We start from the raw sequence: 20000 nt of genomic DNA on the forward strand, positions 1-20000 counted from the left end.
AAAAAAAAAAAAAAAAAAAAAAAAAAGCCAGGCATAGTGGCATGTGCCTGTAATGCAAGCTACTTGAAAGGCTGAGATGGGAGGGTCACTTGAACCCAGGAGTTTGAGGCTGTGACAGCTATGATCATGCCACTGCACTCCAGTCTGGAAGACAGAGTGAGACTCTGTCTTAAAAAAAAGAAAGAAAAGAAAAGAAAAAGAAAAGAAAGGAAAATATTATATGAACAGTTTTTATGTTTATATTGAGTACAAGTTGAAATGATAATGTTTTAGACATATTAGGTTAAATAAAATACATTTTTAAAGCTGTTTCTCTTTAACTCATTTTTAATGTGGCTATTATGATATTTAAAAATTGCATGTGCAGCCCTTATGATATGTGATTTGGACAACTGTTTTGGAGGTTTGAATTTTATTTCCATCTTCCTGCGTATCCTCATGATGGCAGGAATCAGATGTCACTCAGAGAACTCAACCCAGCTGAAGAATGCAATATATATTTTCAGTGTTGACTCGAATACTGGGATGTAGTCCTTCTATCCTTGCATCATTGTTCCACTCTCTGGTCCCATCCTTTGGCTTCCAGACCTTTATCCTATCAGTCTCTTCGTCCTTTTTTGGCCTCCATCAATGTCTTCAGCTGCCCACACTTGCCTTTTACAATCCTAGCTCTTTGCTCCTGAGTCCTATTAACCCACTCATAGACAATCCACTGAACTCCTTGTAGAAGCTGTTGAAACCCTTTTCCAGGTCTTCTCAAGTCCCTTGGCCCTTACCCACACACCAACAGATTGAGAGAAATTCAAGGGCAATGGGTTTCTTTGCTCCCTTCCTCAAAGTCTTCCTCAACCTCAAAGACTTCCTAAATCATTCCTTGACCACATCCTTCTCTTTCCATTTTTTTCTTCATTCCAGAGCCAATGACCTGCTCTTCACCCATGTATCTCCTTCCTCATTCTAAGAGGCTAGGCTTAATCAACCATCCCTCCTCAGCCTCTCATTACTTCAACTTCTTCCCATCTGTTGATGACTTTTTAACCCCTTCAGATGGGTAAGCCCTGACCCTACTCCTGGACAGAGCAGGGAGAGTGGCCTAAGAAATAGGCCTCTTAGGTTCTCTGAGTCCAGGTCCTTTATCCAGGCTACCAGGAGAATCACACGTCCCCATTCTACAATTCAAGGTTTCCTCCAATCAGTAATACTGGCTAATAAGACACCTTATTTCACAATTACATGACTTCTAATTGAATACTGATTTCATCCCAAAACAGATAGTAAGGTAACAAGCTTGTAGTACCAAGAAAAATCTTAGAATACAAGCTTATATTTGTGTGTTTTTGCAAAGCTCCACAAGCCTCCCTCCTTTGTTCTGTTTTTACTGTCTCCGGATTCCTGTCCAGGACGTACTTCCAGGTTTCTACGCTGGAACCAGATCAGACCCACACTTCCTGCCATTATCATGTCATTATAATGCCAGGAGTGGCTGGTGCCCAGGCTCCCTTGCTTAGCCCCTCTTCAGTCCTTCGTTGGAGATAACCTTATTGCTAGTTGGTTTCCCTCTAAGTGTGTGCACACCACATGTAACCAAAACTGCTGTGATCAAAACTACGTAGGGCCAGATATTCTTTTCTAGCAGTCATCTGATGTCTACTGATGTTAAATTGACCTATTTTCCATTCTTCTTATCCTTTGGGCCTGTTTTTTGTTTGTTTGTTTGTTTTTGGTTTTTGTTTTGTTTTGTTTTGTTTTTTACCAGGTATCTACTACTTTCATTTGTTTATATCTATGTGTTTCTCCAGCATGATGATAACTAATTTTATGTGTCATTAATTCTCTGTGATGCTCCCTTCATTCCTTCTCCACCTACACACACATTCTAGGCATATTCCCAGAATTCGCCCTCTGACCTATCTCCTTCTCAAGCTCCTGTCTCACCTCTTGCCTTTTATTAACTCCTCAACCTCATGTAATCTGAGTTCCTCCCTCATTTCTCTAGGGAAATTGCTTTTCTATATTATTAATATCTAGCTGATTAGCAAATTCAAGACTTCTTCACATTCTTCATCTACTCATTCTGTCTTCTATTCATAACTCATTCTCTTAGCTTTCTTGATAGGAAATATTCCTGGTTTCATAACTGGGCTTAGCCAGCACCTATTCTTTAGCCAGACTTTCTGTAAATATACCTCAGGGTTCTAGGCTTTCTCTTTGCCTTCTACTCTCTATAACTTAATTATTATTGCTCTGTAATAATTATTACCAAATATGCTCCCCATTTCTGATTCAGTCCATGCATCTTTAATTACATGTGGAACATCATTCCATCAATAACCTATAGGCATTTTAAAATTAATGTATACACCACTGAACACACCATGTTCTACTAGTTCTTCCTCGTTACTCCCAAACTTCCTCTGTTATATTCTGTATCTCAGTAAATAGAATTACCCTCCTGCCTATATTTTCAGGCTCAAAACTTTGGAGACATCCTTAAGTACTTTATCTTTCTATTAAAGTATTTTCTTTCCCTTCTCCATCCAAGCATAAAATCCTATCAATTGATTCTTGAGGTATCGCTTATTCTCAGTCCTTCAATCTGGTCTCATTGACATTGTCCTAGGTCCAGCCATCATTAAAGCTTATCAGGGGCATTCTAAGAATTTCCTAAGTCCTCTCTCCTCTTTCACCCTGTCACCAATGTTAGCTCTAAACCTAAGCCCTATCATCTTATATATCATTCCCCTTCCCAAAACATTCAATGGTCCCCAACGACACATAAACTGAACATGCTTGATGAATTGGATGCAGCAGATTTTCCACGTTGCCTCTCACTATGCCATCCCTGTTGGAGTTGGTGCTGTGGTCACATATGCATGCATCGCAAACATTTCCTACAATTTCCTGACTGTGCCTTTCCCATGATGTCCCCTGAGCCTTCAATACGCTGACCTCATTTCCCACTATTGAATTTCTACAGTCTTTAAGCAATGCCTCCTCTATCAGGTCTGCTAGGGATTCCTTCATACAAAGCTAACCTCTCGACTCTCTTTTCTCTATTGCACATTCGACCTCAACTCTAATTCTCACAATAGGCTGTAGTGTTTCTTCTCTTTGTGACAGTCTCCAGTGAACTGTGAGTTCCTAGAAGCAGAAGCCATATTTCATTCAACTTCATATCCCTGGCAGTGCTCCTCTAGAGTACTTCCTCTGAGTAGTTAGATACACAGTAAAGGTTTACTCAGTTGTTAAGAAACTAGATCGCAACAAAAGACAATCTTTCTTTAGAACTTATATGATTCTAAGACGAGCTCTAGTATTTGCCATGCTGGTGAGGGTGGTGGATTAATATCCTTCTTTAAAGCTAAACAAACACTCAGAAGCCCTGAGTGTAACATAGCTTTTGAAGATTATAATCACTTTACATTGAGAAATTTTAGCTTTTCCTATATTCCTTCCCCTTCTCTTTTTGTCATTTTAAGTAAAAAAAAAAAAAGGAATTGCATAAAAATCTCCAAAGTCACATTAAAAAGTAAAAATATGTATACTTCCTATGACTGAACTCACAGGGGCTGTCCTTCAGAAAATATTAATATCTTGGCTTCCTTTATATTTTGTCCTTTTACATACTATTCAACCAATATAGACTAAGGATATGATATGACCCTAAAATTATGTACAGCATTTTGGTGATTGAAATAATGCAAGATACAGACCCGGGGGAAAGTTAGTAAAGAATTTCCCACGGAACGGATCCTTGGAAAAGGCTGAGGCCATGAACAGATAGATGGATAGATGGAGAAAATGGAAAGGGCTTTCCTAGATGGAAGAATAAAAAAGAAGCAATGAGCAAAGGCAAACAAACAATTGTAACATGTGTGTTATTAAAGGGTGGAGACAATCAGGTAGTCAGACTGATCAGAATAGATGGTTTATCCTAAAACAATAATAATATATTAGTCACTAACCTCCAGTGAAATCAGATGAAGGAGTGCAATATGTAAAACAAACAGAATTGGAGCTACTACCATAAAGAGAGGAGGAAAGTGAGAGATTGTGACTACCATAAAGAGAGGAGGGAAGTGAGAGATTGTGACTGCTTGCTGAGTGACCTCTGACAATCCTCTCCTCACAGTCCCAGACCCTCCCTCAAGCTCCTCTCAGTGTAACTGGAAAATCACCAGCCAAGTGAAAAACAGAAAATAAGATCAAATTGGTAGAATGGGGGCCAAATTATGGGGAGCCTTGTTACCTGATCTTAGGACTCTTAATTCAGTTCTCTTTCTCACACTGCACATATTGGAGCTTTATAATTTGTATGCTGAATAAATCCCTCTTTGTGTCCACATGGCTTGTTCCATGCTCTGTGCACATCCAGTACCCCCGAAAATTTAAAAAAATTTTAAATGAATGGACAAATGAATGGCTGAGGGAATGCCAGCCTCCACTGAAGTAAACAATGTTTTCCCAAAGTCTTCCATCAATAGTTTTCTGCAATCTAGTTTATCCCCACCCACTGCCAGCAGGAAATTAAGCTTTGGACATGAATGCACAAGCCTTACCAGAAGACTCCACTGTGACTCCACCTATATCACAGCTTAAAGATGCACAACCAAGAGTTTTATATGATGATTCCCGAAAGGGAAAATAATCCCAAAGCACAGTTATTTCCCAATGCCTTAATAATTCACAAACTTCTTAAAAGTACAGGGCTGTATGTTAGCTACTTGACAGATCTCAGAGGAAATGCAGATCCTTTATTAAGAAAGATATTTGTTCATTTAAATAAATTAATTTAAAAAAAACAGTGAGAAATACACTTCCAGCACAATGTGGTCCCAGGTCTAGCAAAAATTTCAGCACATACAAATAACCTCAGTGTGTGGAATAGACATCTGGGAATGGGCTTTAAAGGATGACAATGGGCTGTTTTCTATTACGTTCTTGTAACCTGGTGGGCCACAGACACATATGCTTGTGTTCTTTCAACCTGGAAATAATACAAGAGAGGCATCACGATTAAGAAAGAATTAATGGATCCAGGGATCGGGCCAATAAAAACTATAGGTTTTGCATTTCATCCAAATAGAAAAATTTGAAAACCTCCTAGATTTATAAGGAAAGAAAAGCAGCAGTTTGATTAAAAAAACAAAACAAAACAAAACAAAAAGGCCAGGCACGGTGGCTCATGCCTGTAATCCCAGTGCTTTGGGAGACCAAGGTAGGCAGATCACAAGGTCAAGAGATCGAGACCATTCTGGCCAACATGGTGAAACCCCATCTCTACTAAAACTACAAAAATTTGCTGGGCATGGTGGCGTGCACCTGTAGTCCCAGCTACTTGGGAGGCTGAGGCAGGAGAATCACTTGAACCTGGGAGGCAGAGGTTGCAGTGAGCTGAGATCATGCCACGCTACTCCAGCCTGGTGACAGAGCGAGACTCCACCTCAGAATAAGTAAATAAATAAATATTTTTAAAAGACTGCCATCACTTTTAGGATACCTCAATCTTCCCCTAAGTAACTGTTACCTCTCTATTGGTCTCTTATGTATGAGAACAAAAAGAAAAAGCCATGCAACTATAATTATGGTTTTTAAAAATTCCTTCTTTTTCTCTTTTACTTTGTATCTACTTAGATTTTTCTCACTATATAGCTTATAATCCCCCTATATTTTGATTTCTGACTAATCAATCTCATTCTCAGCTAGGACAAAACATTTATTCAACAATGTTTTATGAGGCATCTACTTGGTGCCAGGCAAGATGTTAGTTGTTGAGGATACACTAATTTTAAATTTCATTGAATTTTAAATGAATAATTAAAAAACAAACAAACATGCAGAATCCTTACTTCTTTTCAAATTCAGAGTCTAGAATGGGAGTCAAACATCCATCAAATAATCATAAAAACAAATATAATATCACAATTTTCACACAAGATATATGGGATCATGTAAGGATAATAGGGGAATCCACCTATTTGGTGAATTCACAGGAGTCTCCCTTAAAATGTAACATTTGTGCTTAGAGAGAAAGGATGTATAGAAATGAACTAGATAAGACAGTGGAGTGGAGCAGGGCATAATAAGGATGAAAATCATAACCAGCAGAAAAGATGCTGCTCTCAAGGCTGTCACTAGGACCAGCGGGTTAGTACAGAGATGGCAGGAGAGTGGCATGGTTCAGGAAGAGACTGAAGAAGTTAGTAGCAGACAGCCATGCCACGCAGCACGTTGTAGGTCATGACATGAATTTTGGTTTTATCTTAAGCACAATGTGAATCTTGTGGGAAGTTTCCAGAAATCAGGGATGAAGTTCCATAATCAGATTTGCTTTTTGAAAAAGTTGCTTTGGTTACATTATTTAGGGGCAGGAGAGCTTTGAGGTAATTCAGAGATAATAATAATTTGGACTAGGGTTGAAGTTATGAAGATAGAAAGTAGGTGAAATGTAAATACATACAGAAGGAAAATCCGCAGAACACTGACAACAGGAATTGAGGGAGAGAAAAGTATCAAGGAGAGATACTCTGCTTTATAAAAGTAAATGGATTTCAGTAATGAGACAACACTACACACCTATTAGAATGGCTAAAATCCAAAGCTCTGGCATCACATGCTGACAAAAATGTGTAGCAAAAGGAACTCACATTCATTACTGGTGGAAATGCAAAATGGTACAACCACTTTGGAAGACAGGTTGGCAGTTTCTGACAAAGCTAAACATAATCTTAACATATGATCCAGGATTGCACTCCCAGTTATTTTTCTAAATGAGCTGAAGAATATGTTCACACAGAAACCTATACACTAATGTTTATAACAGCTTTTATTCATAATTGCGAAAATGTGGAAGCAATTAAGATGTCCTTCAGTAAGTGAATGGGTAAACAGATTGTAGTACATTCATACAATCGAATATTATTTAGCAATAAAAAGGATTGATCTATCAAGGAACAAAAAGACATGAAGGAAACATTAATGCATATTGCTAAGTGAAAGAAGCCAATCTGAAAAGGCTACATGCTCTACGATTTCAATTACGTGACATTTTAGAAGAGGCGAAGCTATGGATACAGTAAAAAAATAAATAAAAAATAAAAAAGTAAGTGATTGCCATGGTTCAGGGTTTGAGGAAGGGATGGAGGGATAAGTAAGTGGACTATGGAGGATTTTTAGGGGATTGAAGCTATTCTGAATGATAATATAAGGTGAATATATGACATTGTATGTTTGGCCAAACCAGTAGAACTATACAGTACCATGAGTAAATCCTAACGTAAACTATAGACTCTGGTTAATAATAATGTATCAATGTTGGTTTATAAAAATAACCAACATATCACATCAGTGCAAAATAATGTTAACTAAGTACAGAAAGAGCGGGTATACATGGAAACTCTGTATTTTCTCCTCAACTTTTCTCTAAAACTAAAATTTCTCTAGGAAATAGTCTATTCAATAAAAGAAAAAAACTTCAAATACAGTTTTGTTTTTTTTTTTATTTTAAAGACAACAGATGGCAATAATGTTTCCTTAAGAAAGAATGACTGGAAAAAAAGCCAACTTGGGAGAACATCATATTTGTTTCAGATCCATTGAGTGTAGGGTACCTTAAAATATCTAAAGGATATGTGAAAAAGCAGTTGAACTTCAGGTCTAGAGTTCAGAAAAAAATGTATAAGCTAAAGATATAAATATTAATCCTTTGCAAATGGATGGTATTTGATGCTAAAAACAGTGATGGAATCTCCCAGGTGGGATTACATGGAAGCACTATATGCCTCAGCCTCCACGCCATGCTTTTGGAACTGACTACTAATAACATAAGGGACAAGAAAGGAAATAAAGAATGGCTGTATTTTGTATTGGGCTTGTTCATGTTTTTGTTTTGTTTGAGTTTGTAAAAAGCATGTGTTGGAGAAATTTTGGAAGTAAGGCTCTCAGAAAACTGGCCAAGAAATAAAAAGGGAAAGATGAGCCCGGGGACCAGAAAAAAAGCCTCTCTCAGCTAAAGCAAAAGTCACAGAGGAGAAAATGCCTGTGGTGAAAACCAGTTAAAGAACTAGTTGTCGGCGGGGCACGGTGGTTCATCCCAGTACTTTGGCAGGCCGAGGTGGGCGGATCACGAGGTCAGGAGCTCGAGACCAGCAGCCTGGCCAACATAGTGAAACCTTGTCTCTACTAAAAATACAAAAAAATTAGCCAGGTGTGGTGGCAGGCGCCTGCAGTCCCAGCTACTTGGGAGGCTGAGGCAGGAGAATCTCTTGAAACCGGGAGGCGGAGGTTGCAGTGAGCCGAGATTGCGCCGCCGCACTCCAGCCTGAGACAGAGTGAGATTCCTTCTCAATTAAAAAAAAAAAAAAAAAAAAAAAAAAAGAACTAGTTGTCATCTCTTCTGGTAGAATTAACTAGGATGTTAGCAACTGATTAAAAACCAGGGTGGGCACACAGAAACTACTATATTATCTGTGGATCCTTGGCATGAATATAAGGTGAATTGAGAGTTACATAAACCAGTGGGGGATTAAAGCCAGTGATAGTAGAAACGGGGGTGAGAGGTTTAGCTGGGACAGATTTCAGTAGTTATTCCCGTGCTAATCCTTATTACATCTATAAAGGATAGCCCTGAAATAGTTGTACTATATGCCCTCTTGAAAAGATATTCAGCTTGGCTTTTGAAGGAAACGGAACTTAGTGCATATAAAGAGACCTTAGGAAATTTGGGAGAATGGGTAGTGTGAAAACAGGAATAGGTTGTACCTCACAGTTTTACATAGTCATTTAGGAGGGCTTACGTAATCATTTCAGGGTAGGATGACTAGGGCTAAAGTCTCTCATTTCCAGGAATTCTCAAGAATCTAGATGCAGCCTATAGAACTTATGTCCCATATCTACGTTTTCTTCAATGTGAATAAAACGTTTTGATATGGCTCCTGGGAAGAGTGAATGCCTAGTATTCCAAGCATTTCTATAAATACTGATGCAGGGATTAGGACACTCCAGGAATAACCTATAAAACAAAAAATTATATGCACATATTTATTGAGTCAGTGACCTCTGTTAATAGCAGACTGGATAATTTAAACCAACATTCCCCCTTGGAACAGTTAAAACTACTAGACATTCGAAAACTAACGAAATAGTGAAGAACTGTCAGAACTCGGTATGGAGGAGTGTAGATACATAGAAAGGTGAGCCCGACTTTTCAAGCTCCTTTTCCTTGGCAACACCTATCAATTTCAGAGAGGATGGCCAAGAAAGTGAGGAGTGTTTTGGGTCATCTTCTGGGGCTAAGTGGATAGAAATTGGAAGTCATAGCCTACTAATAGAGGCCCTGGTCACTCCCTTTTCCCTTGGGTTGAGAGCATAATAGGTTTACAATTAGAAATAAGGGTGAACTCCAAGGAGGAAGTACATAGGTCTTCATAGGTACTAAAAAGCTCAGATTCAAATATATTTTATCTCTAAAATTGGAATTAAAGTGTTCATAAATTGCCAGTGCCCTTAGGTACCTGGCAGAAGCAAATTATAAGTCCTTCTCTGAAAGAAGATAGCATTATCTAGGCCATACATTGTTTCGACACATAATTTTGCAAATATAATGCCTCACATACAATCATAAACAACAGGGCATGTAAGGATGAGGAGATAAGACTATATGAACAGAAACAATAGAAGCAGTAGACAACAGAAACAGACCCCTGAAGCTAATATATTCAAATTGTCAACACAGACTTAAAAAAATAACTATACTTACTGTGTTTGAGCAATAAAAAATTGATTAAAAATTTTAGCATAAAAGTAAATCTACTGACATAGCACCAAATGCAAATTCTAGAACTGAAAAATAAAGTAACCAAAAATAAGAAATCAGTGGGTTTAAGAGCACATTAGGCATGCCTAAGGGGATAGTGGCAAAATAGAAGATAGATCAAAAAGTGCCTCAAAGGAAATATAAAGACAGCTGACCACTGAAAAAATAAAAGGAAGGGAAAAAAACAGACACATAGAAAATAGTCATTAAATCTAATATGCACAGATTTGGAGTGGCAGAGGAAAACAGGGCATGAGACGGAAGCAACAGTGAAGAGGCAGCTGCTGAAAAATCTTCAAAACGAATGAGAAACATTAAGCCACAGATTCTAGAAACCCTGAGAACTTCAAGCAAGATAAAATAATAAAATAAAATAAGGCAAAACAAAACAAAACTACACATAGGCACCTTATATTAAAACTACTAATACTAAAACAAAGCTAAAGAACTTAAAAACAGGTTAAAAAAGAGAGATTATCTTTTAAGGATCAACCATTACACTAACCTCTGACTCCTCAACAAAAACTGTAAAATTCAGAAGACCTGGGATATCTTCAAAATACTGAGGGAAAAGCTCAGATAATGTAAAATTATGTTCCAAGAGGAAAATATCATTTAAAAATTAAGGTAACCATAGATAGATCTTCAGAAAAACAAATATGATAACGTTTATTATCATCAGACCCACATTAAAGAAAACAGTAAAGGGTAGTTTTTAGTGAAGGGTACGTTAAAGTAAGTAGTGAAAGATAATTATCTCAGATGAGGAATCTTCAATAAAGAAAGGAAAAGAAAGCACTGAAATTCAGGAAAATATAAATTGATATTGATTGAGTACATCAATATTAGTAATGTCTTGAAATTAAAATATACATTAAAATAAAATACAATACAAAAATGGCATATAGGTTGGAAGGGGAGAGAATTAAAGTGTTCTAAGTAGACTGCATTGTCAATAGTTATTTACAGACAAGAGTATATGTCCTTACATATACAAGAGTATATATGCATACATATACTCTTGTCTGTAGATTCATATGCAAGAGTGTATATACATACATATACTCTTGTCTGTAGATAACTATTGAGAAGATAGTATGAGTGTACATCCTCTAAACACACTGAAGAAAAATAATAGAATGATACAAACAGATAAAAAAAGGAGAGAAAAAGAAATTCAGTCATGTACTACATAACAACGTTTCAGTCAATGATGGACCACGTGTATATACAACAGTGGTCCCAGAAGATTATAATGGAGTTGAAAAATTCCTATTTCTTTCTGACATTGTAGCCATCATAATGGCAATGTAACATTATACTGCAACACATTAGTCATGTGTTTCTGGTGATGCTAGTTTAAACAAATTTACTCCACTGCCAGTCATATAAAAGTTTAGCGTATACGATTATATACAATACATAGTACTTGATAGTCATAAGTAACTGTGTTACTGGTGTACATATTCACTATACTATTCTTTTTATTGTGATTTTACAGTATAATCCTTGTACTTATACCAAAAAAAAAAAAAGGCTAACTGCGTAACAGCCTTAGGCAGGTCCTTCAGGAGGTATTCCAAAGAAGGCAGTTACCAGAGGAGATGACAGCTCCATACTTGCTCCTGCCCCTGAAGACCTCCCAGTGGGACAAGGTGTGGAGGTGGAAGGCAGTGATATTGATGATCCTGACCGTGTGTAGGCCTGGACTGGTGTATGTGGTGTCTTCATTTTTGACAAAAAAGTTTAAAAAGCAAAAAATAAATTTAAAGATTTAAAAATAGAAAAAAGCATATACAATAAAGATATAAGGAAAGAGAATAATTTTGTGCAGCTCTACAGTGTATTTGTGTTTTAAGCTAAGTGTTATTAAAAGAGTCAAAAAGTTTCTAAAAATTAAAAAAATTATAAATTTAAAAAGTTACAGTATAATTAAAGAAAATATGTTTTATAAATTTCATGTAGCTTAAGTATACAATGTTTATAAAGTCTATATTAGCTTAGAGTAATATCCTAGGACTTCACATTCACTCACCACTCACTCACTGACGCACACAGAGCAACGTTCAGGCTTGAAAACTCCATTCACGGTAGGCGCCCTATATGGTGTACCTTTGTGTGTGTGTGTGTGTGTATTTTATACCATACTTTTACTGCACCTTTTCTATGTTTAGATACACAAATACCACTGTGCTAAAATTGCCTGCAGTACAGTAACAAGCTGCACAGGTTTGTAGCATACAAGCAATAGGCTATACGATATAATCTGGGTGTGTAGTAGGGTATACCACCTAGGTTTGTGTAAGTACGCTCTATGATGCTGGCACAATGATGAAATGGCCAAACTTCTTAGAATATATCCCCATCGTTAAGTGATGCATGACTGCATAGAACAGTAAGATTGCAAATTTAAACCACAATATATCAGTAAATAAAGCAAATGAACTAAATATTCCAATTCAAAGACATATGTTGTCAGACTGCATTTTAAAGTAATTTTATATGTCGTACATAAGACAATAAGGATATAGTAAACTTGAAAAGCAAAGAAGATCATGACCAAGAGAAAGCTTGTGTCATTACACTAATATCAAAGTAAAATTTAAGAGAGAAAGCATTACTAGAGAGAAAGAAGTATACACCATAAAGACAAAATATTTACTACAAAGGTATCAAATTTATAAATTTTCGCCATCTAATAAAATAGTTTTGGCCGGGGGCGGTGGCTTATGACTATAATCCCAGCACTTTGGGAGGCTGAGGCGGGTGGATCACCTGAAGTCAGGAGTTCAAGACCAGCCTGGCCAACAAGGTGAAACCCCGTCTCTACGAAAAATACAAAAATTAGCCAGGCATGTTGGTGGGCACCTATAATCTCAGCTACTGGGGAGGCTGAGGCAGGAGAATTGCTTGAACCCGGGAGGCAGAGGTTGCAGTGAGCTGAGATCGTACCGTTGCACTCCAACCTGAGCGACAAGAGTGAAACTCTGTCTCAAAAAAAAAAAAAAAAAAATCTTCAATTCTTCAATGCAAAATCTCTATAGGACTAAAAGAAGAAATAATTCTACATATTGGAGGAATTTTTAACACATCACGCTCAGTAATTGATAGAACAAGCTGACAAAATTCAGTAAAAATATAGAATATTTGAATAACATAATTAATTAATTTGATCAATTAAATTAATACTGTTTAGAACAACTTACCCAAAAACTGTAGACTATTTTTTAAAATACATTGGACATTTGTAAAAATTAACTATATTCTGGGTAATTAACAAGCTTTGACACATTTTAAATAATTGAAATCACAGTCTATGGTCTCTGGCAACAATTCCATTTAATTAGAAGTTAATAACTATGTAGTCACAGCTACTCGGGAGGCTGAGGCAGGAGAATAGCATGAAGCCTAGGAGGTAGAGGCTGCAGTCAGCCATGATCATGCCGCTGCACACCAACTTGGGTGACACAGCCAGATTCTGTCTCAAAAAAGAAGGAGAAGAAATTAATAACAAAAGATAGCTTGAAAAATCATATTTTGAAACTAAAAAATACAGTTCCAAAATAAGTCACATGTCAATGTAAAACATTGCCATTTAAATCAGAAAATAATATTTTAAACTAAATTATTGCTATGGTCTGAATGTTTGTGTCTTCCTCAGAATTCATGTTGAAATTCTAACTTGAAGGTGATGATATTAAAAGGTGTGGCATTTTGGGAGGTGAGTAGGTCACAAGGGTAGAGCTCTTGTGAATAGGATTAGTGTCCTTATAAAAGAGACCCCAGAGAGCTGTCTTGCCCTTCCACCAGGTGAGGACACAGCTAGAGGCTCTATAAATCACAAAGCAGACCTCAGCAAATACCAAATCTGACGGGTTGTTTACAGACACACAGTGGAATCTTGTTCAACCATAAAAAAGAATGAAATCTTATCATTCGAAGAAACATTGATGAAATAGAGGACATTATGTTAAGTGTTTTTAAATCAATCACAGAAAGACAAATATTACATGTTCTCGCTCATGTGTGGATGCTTTAAAAAAATCGAACTCAGAGAGAGTAGAATGATGGTTAACAGATTCTGGGAAGGGTAGTGGGGTGTGGGGAATAAAGAGGAGTTGGTTAATAGGTACAAAAGTACAGTTAGATAGAAGGAATAAGATTTAGTGTTTGGTAGCACAATAGAGTGGCTATAGTTAACAATAATTTATTGTATATTTCAAAATAACTAAAAGAATGGAATTGGAAAGTTCCTAACACAAAGAAATAATAAATACTTGAGGTGATGTCCTGATTTGGTCATTACACATTATATACTTGTATCAAAATATCACATGTACCCATAAATATGCACAACGATTATACATCCATAAAAATTAAAAGTATTTTTTTAGTCTGGATGCAGTGGCACAGGCCTGTAATCCCAGCATTTTGGGAGGCCGAGGTGAGTGGATCACCTGAGGTCAGGAGTTCTAGAACAGCCTGGCCAACATGGTGAAACCCCGTCTCTACTAAAAATACAAAACAAAAAAATTAGCCAGGCGTGGTGGCGCATTCCTGTTATCCCAACCACTCAGGGGACTGAGGCCAGAGAATCAATCAAAACTGGGAGCCGGAGGTTGCAGTGAGCTGAGATCGCGCCATTGCACTCCAGCCAGGGCGACAAGAGTGAAACTCAGTCTCAAAAAAAAAGTGTTTTTTTAAAAAGGCATTGTTGGCAACACAGATTTTGCATATACATGCCAATGAGAGTGAGTGAACATGACTCACAGAGAAAAAGTAATTAAAAGTAATTAGAATAAAATAAACAAAATTGCATAAAAGCAATTATTCAGGACTTTTAAAGAAGCAAAAGGAAAAAGGAGGAAAAGGCAAAAGAAGGAAGAGAGACAGAAGGAACATGAAAACAAAATGAATTTTGATTCATCCCTTAAGGTCGTATTCATGGCTTTCAATCTTTTCTCTCCTTCACGTGGTTTAAGGATGCTCGCCTAAGGCCTAGAGATTTTTCCGCCAAACTTAGAGGAGTAAGATAGGATCTAAGGGAAGAACTCAGTGGGCTGGGTTTGGGGATGACTCCCTACCTCATTTCCAACAGAGTAGCTCTGCTTTTATCTGTCTAAATGTATTGGGCTTCTCTATAAGACTAGATTTGAAGGGATTGGTTTTTTTTAAAGCGTTAATTTTGTAAATAAGGAAAGCAAGTCTGAAAGGATGGAGTGACTACCTCAAGGTTATAGAGACACTGAGCAGAGTCATCCGGCTAAACCAGGTCTTTTGGGTCCTCAACATACGCTTTTTCCACTACACCAGAGATGACGCAAATCATCATGTTCTCTAGGGGTATGAAAGTAGTCCTAAAACAAAGCAAACAAGCCAACAAAGGAAAGAAAAATATGCCTCTGTTATTTGCCATGACCTGTGCCTATTTTAGTCCGTTACACTTTTTGTCAGGAAGATCTCTAACTTCACCTCCCCGGTCTACGAAGACTGCTTGTGCTCTCTGAACTTGATCCCTTAACTCCCTTAACCTGTTGACTTTCCTGACACACAATTAGCCAGCATTGAACGGTTACCTACCAGACCTCTATGACTAGAAAAGAGAAAAAAACATATCCTCGTCTCTAGACTTTCAGAAAGTTCATCCACAGGATTAATACCATTAATTGTTAAAAACATTCAGAGGTATTTATAATTTAAAAGGTAAAAACATTTCTATGAACTAAATAATTTGCGGAAAATGTGACTTTTGTAAAATAGTAACTATATTGTTTTCTGGTAGCAAATACTTTGCTTAAAAACAGTCATACGGTGGTCCAAAGGGACTGGCATTATATATGTTTCATTGTAGTTGAAAAGGAAGGTTAACGGGGCTGATATTTTGACCCCCAAATGCTGATGACTAAGGAGAGCGTATTGCCTAAAGCACAACTAGATAGCAAAATACAATCAAACTCATAGAAATCAATTATTCAACAGTTGTTGACAAATTCCATCACCTATTTTTTCTGGCAGATATGTGTTTGTGATTTTCATTTTAAGATTTATCAGTCATTGGCATGGCTTATGCCTATAATTCCAGTACTTTGGGAGGCCAAGGTAGAGGAACACTTGAAGCCAGGAGTTCGAGATCAGCCTGGGCAACATCATGAGACGCCCCCTGTCTCTACAAAAATAAAAAAAATTAGCCAAGCACGGTAGCATGTCCCTGTAGTCCCAGCTACTCAGCAGGTGAAGGTGGGAGAGTTCCTTGAGCCCAGTAGTTTGAGGCGACAGTGAGCTATGATTGTGCCCTGCACTCCTCTGGTGCATATTGCCTATCATCACTAATTTCACTGATAAATCCTACAGGGAACCTAAAGAGCCTCTCGTCTCACTATTTGATGGCGTAAAAAGGCCTATGCCTGACACCTAGAGCTTTAGCCTGCCCTTTCTGAACCAGATGGGCTTGCAGAGAGACTGAAAGGAAAGGGGCTCTGTCTCTGGGTGGACAGAGTGACACCATGTCTCCAAAAGACAAATAATAATAGTAAGATTTATCAATACAGTTATAGTACGATGACACTGGATGGTTAATTCTAAGTAAAAAGCAGTAAAAACTACAAAAACCATTTTTAAAAAGCTTCTTTTCAAGAATATCATATCTGAAGAGGAGTTTATAAATGCAACAGCTCATCTGCACCATCAGGTACTTAAAGTATAAGTTACACAAACTCTATAGACCCTTACTGACATTGGGGCTCAGTAATTGACATGCTAAGCTCATAAACCAGTAGCTAGTGCAAAATTTTAGGGGAAATCAAGAAACTCTCAGTAATCCAGAGAAATAAAACAATGTAAAGATTAATAGCAAAACTAAAAGACCAAGCTCTTTAATTCAGTAATTTTGGCGCTGTGTACATAGGTTGTAAGTGCATAGGCTTTGGGACAGCTTTTTCTCCCTCCTGTTATTTAAAAGCCTCTATTCACTTACTTGTGGAATTCTGGAAGATGGTTATAGTTACCAGAATTCACTATTCTATATCAGTAGAGTGTTGTATTAATTCAATAGTATCCTCCTCAGACTCCTCCAAATCCATAAAAGTTATCTAAATATAAGTGTATCTTCAAAACTCATCCATGTACATGTACACAAATATTTCTGGAGTCCCCTGCCTGGTTCAGCAAACATTTACTGAGTGCTTCATAGTCATCAAGTGCTGTAGGATTTGAGGATTCAAAAATTGAAGGAAAAAAAATCCCTATATCGTTTACACTATTTTCAAACACTCATTTCTCAATTACTTGTGGAACTGAAGGGTAAAATTCTGTCTTACGGTTAAATCCCAGGTGAACCGATGATGGAATAGCTAATATTTCAAGAACAAAGAAACCTTTCACAGTAAACGTAGGATTGGACCACATTTAAGTCTTCTGTCTCAATGGAATAGGAACTGAGAGCAGGTGCAAATGTGGGACAAATGTCTGGAAGGATAATGATGCAGCACAGTGTCTGGGTATTTTCTAATCCATCAGGAATAAAATTGACTGGATTAGAGCTTTCCTAGGGAGGAGGGGTCAGGGAACAAAGCCCTTTTCCTTTTTGTCTCTAGGCAGGTCTATCTGGTTCAGAAAGGGCAGACTAAAGCTCTAGGTGTCAGATGTAGGCCTTTTTATGCCATCAAATAGTGAGACGAGAGGCTCTTTATTCTCCCTATAGGGTATCAGTGGAATTGGTGATGAGAGGCAACATGCATCAATGAAAACTCATTATGACTCATCCCTTTGCAATTATCTAAGGGTCTCCCTCTGTGATAAAGAAATCATCAAAGAAATGGAACTTAACTGATTTAAAATGGTTTTTATAAGTCATAAAGAATTGAAGGTTCCATAAAGTTGAATCACATCAAAAGTGAGTCATTTGCCTGCATCATTGACAAGCTTTTTTTCCTGCCAATGAAGTCAGAGAACCACATTTATTTGGATCTAAAATGGTAGCTTCAAACTCTACTACTTTCTTAATCACAGGCAGAACATCAATAATCACCACCTGAATTTGTAGTAGAGCCAAATACTATATTGACACCTGCAACCAAGGCTCAACTAATGTTCTGTATATCGTAAAAAGCTGTGAGGTTGTTACCTTAATTTAGAAATAACCTGGTAAAATGGAAAAGCATGACTTAGGGATCTAGGAAAAACTGTTCTCTTATTTTGGGGTTTGTTTTTTCCTCCTATGGCACTTCCCATCTTCTTGCCTACTTTCCTGCCCGTCATCTTTTCTCCTAAAGAATCAGGAAATCTACAAGAATGCAATTTACTGTATCCCAAGGCCCCTCTGGGGATGATGTCCCCCATTACCCAGACGGTGCCTCTTTGATCTTTAGCTATTATTTTATATTTTCCTATCCGTCAATTACCAACTCCCCTTGAGGGTCTCACATGGCTATTTTTTTTTCACCTAATTGTTATTTATAAGAGCAACAAAATACACAATCTAAGTAGACATGAAACATTTACCTAGAAAGACTATATTCTGGGCTGTAAAACAAATCTTAATAAACTTATAAGGATTCAAGTAATACCAACATTTTCTCTGACCATAATTTTAAAAACTAAAAATCGATAACAGGATGATATCAGGAAAATTTCAAATTAGGAAACTGACAATTTCTTATTATTTTTAATTAACAAATAAAAATTATATATATTTATGGGTGCAGTGTGATGTTTAGATTTATGTAAGCATTGTGGGATGATTAAATCAAGCTAATTAACATACCTCTCACTTCACATAGTTATTTTTTGTGGTGAGAATATTTAAAATTTACTCTTAGCAAGTTTGAAATACATAATACATTATTATTAACTGTAGTCACCATGCTGTGCAATAGATCTCAAACACTTATTTCTCCAGCTAGCTGAAGCTTTGTACCCTTTGACCAACATCTTCCCGTCCCCCACCCCATCCCCAACCTCTGGTAACTATGATTGTACTATCTCCTTTTGTGAGTTCTACTTTTTAAAATTCCACATATACGTGAGATCATGTATTATTTGTCTTTCTTTGCCTGGCTTATTTCACTTAGCAAAATATCCTCCAGTTTCACCCATGTTCCTGCAAATGACAGGATTTCCTTCTATTTTGAGGTTGAGCACTATTTTATTGTGTATATATACCATATTTTCTTTATCCATTCATATATAGATGGACATTGAAGTTGATTCCGTATCCTGGCTATTGTAAATAGTCCTGCAGTGAACAGTGCAATGAACAGCTGCAAGAGTGCAGATACCTCTTCAACATACTGATTTCACATCTATTTTAGAATATTCCCTCAATCCTTCAATTTACTATGATTCCTCAATTTTTACAGTCAATCAAGATTCCATCAAGGACCTACTGTGTGCACTACAGCAATGAAAACCCATCAGGAAGCTGCATCTCACAGTTCTGAGTCCTCCCATGGATTTGTGTGTGTTTGGCCCACACTATGTTTTATAAAAAAACTCAAATAACTTGCCAATCTTTTTTTAAGTTAGAAGATTAAATAAAAATATAAATTTCTATCTTTCAGAGAAATTGGACAATGTGGCAATATTAGGACTGTACTCCATATGGCGACATTGCCTGGGGCTGAGTAGGGCCTGCTGGTTTTAGAGGTGCAGGCTACTCGATTTGCCATAATCAGTCCTAATACGTTTTACTCATATTATTGCTGGACAGCTTTTAGGCATGGAGTTTATAACTCTTATGGTTGGTGAATCAGTGGCACTGTTTGTCAGAGTGCAAAATGGCACTTGGACCTAATACATTTATAATCTCTAAACTACTGGTAGAAAGTCATCACCATCATCATTATCATCATCATCAACATTTTTTGACATTCACAACTCATGATAAGTGTTTATTGAGTGCTTACTGTATGCTAAGCACTGTCTTAAATATTTTTTATAGATTAACTTATTTAATTCTCACACAATTCTGAGAGAAGTACTAATATGACTCGTATCTTTAAGGTAAGAAAGCTATGGCACAGAGAGGTTAAGTGGTTTGTCTGGTCATATGCCTCATAAGTGGTATTGTTGGGGAAAAAAAAGTGAGATAATTGTAAAGCTGCTCTAAAAAAATTAAGTGCCATACAAATCTAAAATCTATTGTCATTGTTATCATTGGTGTGATAGCATACCCATTTCAACAATTTAT

Source organism: Theropithecus gelada, chromosome 13, assembly GCF_003255815.1.
Source record: "Theropithecus gelada isolate Dixy chromosome 13, Tgel_1.0, whole genome shotgun sequence".
Lineage (NCBI taxonomy): Eukaryota > Metazoa > Chordata > Mammalia > Primates > Cercopithecidae > Theropithecus > Theropithecus gelada.